The sequence below is a fragment of the Molothrus aeneus genome, unplaced genomic scaffold (assembly GCF_037042795.1).
Source record: "Molothrus aeneus isolate 106 unplaced genomic scaffold, BPBGC_Maene_1.0 scaffold_19a, whole genome shotgun sequence".
In the NCBI taxonomy this organism is placed as follows: Eukaryota; Metazoa; Chordata; class Aves; order Passeriformes; family Icteridae; genus Molothrus; species Molothrus aeneus.
The window spans coordinates 367,441-373,691 of NW_027098863.1; the positions used below are offsets into that span (position 1 = coordinate 367,441).

At 57.4% G+C, this 6,251-nt stretch overlaps 1 long non-coding RNA gene and 1 pseudogene across 1 annotated transcript; both read right to left on the minus strand.

Annotated features, from left to right (window-relative positions):
• Positions 1 to 3,192: 3,192 nt before the first annotated feature.
• LOC136569699 (zinc finger protein 211-like) lies at positions 3,193 to 4,181 on the minus strand (annotated as a pseudogene).
• A 189-nt stretch (positions 4,182 to 4,370) lies between these two features.
• Positions 4,371 to 4,722, minus strand: LOC136569754 (uncharacterized). Its single transcript, XR_010785451.1, has 2 exons — positions 4,676 to 4,722; positions 4,371 to 4,489 (listed from the first exon to the last, which is right to left on the minus strand). It is a non-coding gene; the product is annotated as an uncharacterized lncRNA (long non-coding RNA).
• Positions 4,723 to 6,251: the final 1,529 nt, after the last annotated feature.

Below are 6,251 nucleotides of genomic sequence, written 5' to 3' on the forward strand. Positions count from 1 at the left end.
ATTTTATTTCTGGGCTGAGGGTGCCCTGCTTGTTGCCATGGCCACAGTGCACAGCTCCATCTCTCCTGTCTCCTTCTCTGGCCTCAGGCCCAGTTCCTGGGAGCACCCCATGGGGGAGAATCCAGGCAGTGAAAGAGACAAAGAGCCCAAACTCCTGGGCTCAGACTCAGACAGGTCCATGGGGGAAGGAAAAGCTGTGCAAGGAAGCAAAACCAGGAATTCATTCCCTGCTTCCCACGGGCAGGTGGGTGTTCATCCGTGCCCAGGTGAGCAGGGGTCCACCCCAGGCAATGGTGACCTGGGGACACAAATGCCATCACTGCCAGCATCCCCCCCTTTCTGCTTCTTCCCCCTCTTTCCAGACTGATTCTTCTTCCACATGGTCTGGGAATGCCCTGGGGTCAAGTCAGGTCACTGTCCCAGCTGCGTCTCTGCCCCTTTCTGGTGCTCCCCAAGCCCTCGCTGCCAGGGCAGGATGAGGAACAGGAAAGGCCTCAGCTCTGGACAGGAACAAAACCCTCCTGGAACCTTCCCTCTGTTTCCAGGCCAAATCCAAGCCCTGGCCCAGAGAAGCCCCTGGAAGGAAGTTCAGTCTCCCCAGCCCAAAGCAGTCCCCAGTGCCCATCCCCAGCACCAGGCACTGCCTTCCCCAGAGCGTCTCCTCTAGGAAAGGGATGGCTCCGCGAGCACCAGGCCGATGGCGATTGCAGCTCGGGGGGAAAACAGGCGGGAGGGGATCCCTGCTTGGAGTTCCAGGGGTGCTTTATGGGCCAACACACCCGAGGGGTCCAGGCACCAAGAACCAAGAACAAAGCAGGGTCCAGGGTTTTATATGGGACAAGGGAGGTGGAGCTTTGGTGTCGCCATGATATTTTCTGAAACTGAGAAGCTGAGAAGCCTCACAGGAAAAGAAAAACAAGAATTATCTGCTGCTGTGGAAGACAACAGGTGCAACTTTGATTGGTCCATGTTGGTTGTTTCTAATTAATGGCCAATCACAGTCAGCTGGCTCAGACTCTCGGAGAGTCATGAGCTTTTGTAATCATTCTTTTCTATTCCCTGCTTGCCTTCTGATGAAATCCTCTCTTCAATTCTTTTAGTATAGTTTTAATATATCATTTTCTTTTAAGATAATATATATCATAAATAATAAATCAGCCTTCTGCAACATGGAGTCAAGATTCTCGTCTCTTCCCTCGTCCTGGGACCCCTGCAAACACCAGCGCACTTTGGGCCTGAGGGCCAGTGGGCAGAGGGAACAAGGGTGGTGCAAAGGCGGGACAAAAGGGCAACAACCAACTGGGATTCAGGGGAGGAGCTGCAGGCAACGGGAACCAATAGGAAAGCGGGAGCGGGGAACATTCTAGAAATGGGGAGGAGAACAAGGATGATGTAACTTGGGTCATCAACATGTAAGGGACATGATGCCACCAGGACACACACCAGGGGACAATCACCACACCTGTGGGGACGCTGCCACCAGGACGCCTCCAGTGACACCCAGCATGGGCCCACATGGCCCCTGTGGGTGACACTGACCCTTGCCCTGTCCCCAGGGGTGGTTGGGATCCCCTGAGCGCAGTGGCCCTGGGACACCCTGGTGGCTGTCACTCACTCCTGGGCCATTTGTCACCAGCTGAACAGGTTCCCATCCTGCTCTGGTGGGTGGTGACATTCAGCTGGGACACCACAATGGTGGCAGGGGGGACGTGGTGGCAGGAACTGCATCAGGCAGCGCTATGGCAGAGATGAAGGTGCTGGTGGCACTGTGGTGGCACAGGTGGTGGCCTTGATGCTGTCCCAGTTCATGTCCCCATCCATGATCATGTCCTCCCATGTCACCATCCATGGCTGTGTCCCCCCATGTCCCTGTCCATGGCCACTTCCAACTCAGGTCCCCACCCAGGGCTGTGTCCCCACATGTGCCCATCCAAGCCTTAGTTCAATGTCTTGATTTTTACCCCAATTTCAGGGCTTTCAAAGGTATGAACAGAAACCTTTGTGTTTGAAGGCAAATCCAAAAGGATTTATGTGTCCCTGCCAGAAGAGCATCCATGTGCTTGGGTGGGTGGGAAGAACCTTATCTGGAGGGCTTTCCAACCCCACTGTCTCCAAAATCATAGGTTTTGCCCCAGTCTGACCCGATTTGGTTGTAGAAGATGCCTGTGGGGCAGAGAGAATTAAAATGATGGATTTGTATTGGAGAAGACCTCCAAGGCCATCCAGTGTTACTTGATGCCACCAGGAAGATGCAAGAAGTGAGATTTTTCTGGGGTCAGAAGTCGACAAATCTGCTCCATGTCGCTATAGGACATGAAACAACACGAGCGCACAAACCACTGTTCTCAAGGTGAAAAAGAGGAAGTTTATTTCCAGATTCCAACATTTATAGTTTTCCAAAAGTGACAGTGGATTGGAGGGTGACAGTGCCACCTCTCCAATGACACTGGACAAACCAACAGTCCATCAAATTTCTTCTCCTCCATAAAAGAATGCAAAACAATAAGTTATTTACAGGAAGTGTGTGAGAGTTTGCTACAAGAATGTAAACATCAGAAGGCTTAGAAAAATCTTCAAAAGTCAAGGCGACAGCTCTCCACAATGGATTTCTGATGTTGGTCTGTGGGTGTGTCCAGGTGCTCACAGGGAGCCAGGAGCCAGCCAGGTGTCTTCCTAACACAAATCAGCAGCACCACGGATCACCAGGGCTCTGCCCAATGGGGTCACTGGGGATCATCCAGTGCTGATCCTCCAATGAGGGATGGAGCTGTGGAGCTGGAGCAGCACACAAAGCTCTTCCCGCCCTGGGAGCACTCCCACAGCTTCCCTCAGTGCTGGATGAAGCGGTCCAGCTGGAGGAAGATTGATTGATTGTCCTTCTCGGACGTCCCGGCCGGCTGTCCAGCACCGCTAGCAGTAGGGGGGCACTATCCCGATCTCCGTGGTTCGGGACAGCACCTAAGGCAAACGCTCTGTGCCGTGACAGCAGTGTTACCTTGAGGCAGGACGTGGCTTGGCTTATGGCTACAGTCAGCAGAAATAAGAGAGCGCTCTCCAGCTGTGGTGAATCCAGGTTTATTGGGTCCCACGGGAAACCGACAACCGAAGAGAGCCAGGGGGAATTTGCAACAGCTTATAAGGAGGGAGGGACACAGGGGAGGAGTCAGTCCTTGGACAAATAGGGTTTCAGAGGGGAGTGGGATACAAAAGATTGACTTAGGGAAAACCCCAATGGGGATAACTTCAGGGTGGGGCCCCGGCCCCTGAGCCAATCACTCGACGCTCTAGCTGAAAGTTTCTAGAGAGTTCTAGAGAGAAGGGTGGGAGCGCCGAGTGATGGACAGGGCACCGGGGAGGGATTTGAGAAAGGGTACATTAATCTCCAAGGCAACTGGGGAGGAGTTGGGATAACTGGCAGTAAAGGAGGAAAGGGAGAACCAGGGCAGAACCATTGCATGATAGGGGGAACAGAACAGTCCAACTTATACAGACAACACAACAGCTGGATGCGTTGGTGTTGGGTCAAGGCTGACCTCTGGGAGAAGCTCTTCCCACACCAGGCACACTCATAGGGCCTCTCCCCGCTGTGGATGCGCTGGTGGGCACTCAGGTGGGCGCTCGTCCTGAAGCTCTTCCCACACTCCCCACACTCGTAGGGCCATTCCCCCGTGTGGCTCCTCTGGTGGGCAGTCACTTCATAGCTGGTCTTGAAGCTCTTCCCACACCTGGGACACTCGTAGGGCCTCTCCGCGGAGTGGATGAGCTGGTGCCTAAGGAGGCTGCACTTGTCCCTGAAGCCCTTCCCGCAGTCAGGGCAGCGGAAGGGCCTCTCCTCTGTGTGAGTGCGCTGGTGATGGAGGAGATTGGAGCTGATCTGAAACCTCTTGCTGCATTCATCACACTCGTAGAGCCATTCCCCGTGTGGCTCCTCTGGTGGAAAATCAGGCTGGATTTGGCTCTGAAGCTCTTCCCACACTCAGGACATCCGTAGGGCCTCTCCCGGTGTGGACGCGCTGGTGGTGGATCAGGTTGGAGTTGTGGCTGAAGCTCTTCCCACACTGCCCACACTCATAGGGCCTCCCCCTGGTGTGGATTCCCATGTGGGAGTTCAGGCGGGAGCTCCACCTGAAGCTCTTCCCACACTGCCCACACTCATAGGGCTGTTCCTCTGTGTGGATTTTCCAATGGTTGATCAGGAATGATCTCCACCTGAAGCTCTTCCCACATTCTGAGCACTTGTGGGGCTTGTACCCATCCTGAAGCTGCTCAGGGACCCCCAACTCCGACCTGTGGTCACCTTCTGGACCCAAGGTGGGTCTTTCCTCCTCGGATCCCCGTGATCTGCGTTTGCAGCCCCTCCTTGTGAGGGATCTCCAGGACTTTTCCTCCCCGTTGGATTCCTGTGCCCTGGAGCCACTCCAAACGGCCTCAGCCACCAGGTTCTGCTGTGGGGATTTGTCCTCCCTGCTCTCCATGCTCAGCTCCTTCCCTGGGGGAGGAAGGACAAGGAGAGGATGGGATTTGCCTCCGTGCCACAGGGAAGGGGAAGGAGATCCCCCCAGTGCATCCCTGGCTGGACAGCATCAGCAGTGGGGCTGTCCTGCAGCCGGGGGCCGTGCTGGGCTGGGAGATGGAGCAGGAGAGAGGGGGAAAGGGGCACTGACTTCCTCCTCACCTGTCTGGGTGTCCTGGGGCATCTTCTTCCTCCTCGCAGCCTCCTCCTCCATCTGGCCAAGGTTTGGGAATGGGAAATCCTGGTTTGGGGGGCAAAACAAGGGCTGAGCATGTCGGGTTTGATGGTCCCGGTGCCCAAGTGCAGCTGGAGAAGTCAGCGCCCCTTTCAGCCTCGGGGGGCCCGGAGCCCGCTCATCCCCAGCCTCCCCCACCCCTCCAGGCTGCCGGGGCTCCCTCTGCACCGGGATCGCCCCTCTCCGCCATGGATTTGGGGCGACTCCCCCTCCCCGCTCACCTGCGGCTTCCGGAGGGGGCGGAACCGGGGCAGCCGCGGCCCGAGCGGGGGAACCGCGTGGGGTTGGTGCGGCGGCTCCTCCTCCCGCTGCTCCTCTTCCTCCTCCTCTGGCCCTGCTCTTCCTCTTCTTCCCGCTCCTCTCTCTCTCTTTCCCTTTCCTTTTCCTCCTCCTCTGTCCCTCCTCTCCCTCCCGCTCCTCCTCCGCTCCCAGCCCGGCCCGGGTAGTGCCGGCACCCAAAAGCAGCCGCGCTTTGCCCTGGGGGGGTTCCAAAGCGGCCCCGCCACGCCCGGCACTGGGAGCGATACTGGGAGCACTGGGAACGATGGTGAGAGCAGCGGGCAGAAACTGGGAGCGCTCTCCCTGCCGGTCCCGCTCTTACTGGGAGCACTGGGAACGATGGTGAGAGCAGCAGGCGGGAACTGGCAGCGCTCTCTCTGCTGGTCCCGCTCTTACTGGGAGCACTGGGAGGGAACTGGGAGCAAACAGCGCCCGGACGCGGCTGCAGCCGGCGGGGGCGGGGCCGAAGCTGAGGGCGTGGTTATGCAAATCTGGGAGCGATCGCGCGCTGGGATTGGTGGGCGGGAGCAGGGTGGGATTTGCGCGGTCATGAGAGGGCCGAGGGGGGCCAGAGCGATGGCGGCGGCGTCCGGGGAGAGGGGACAGGGAATGGGGACAGGGAATGGGGAATGGGGATGGGGACAGGGAATGGGGACAGGGAATAGGGAATGGGGACGGGGAATGGGGATGGGGACAGGGACAGGGAATGGGGAATGGGGGATGGGGACAGGGACAGGGAATGGGGATGGGGACAGGGAATGGGGAATGGGGAATGGAATGAGGACAGGGAATGGGAATGGGAATGGGGACCGGGAATGGGAATGGGGAATGGGGACAGGGAATGGGAATGAGGAATGGGAATGGGGAATGGGGACAGGGAATAGGGGACGGGGAATGGGGATGGGAGATGGGGAATGGGGAATGGGGACAGGGAATGGGGAATGGTGACGGGGAATGGGGATGGGGACAGGGAATGGGGAATGGGGGATGGGGACAGGGAATGGGGAATGGAATGAGGACAGGGAATGGGAATGTGGAATGGGAATGGGGTCCGGGAATGGGAATGGGGAATGGGGACAGGGAATGGGAATGAGGAATGGGAATGGGAACGGGGACAGGGACAGGGAATGGGAATGGGGACAGGGAATGGGAATGGGGAATGGGGACAGGGAATAGGGAATGGGGACGGGGAATGGGGATGGGAGATGGGGAATGGGAATGGGG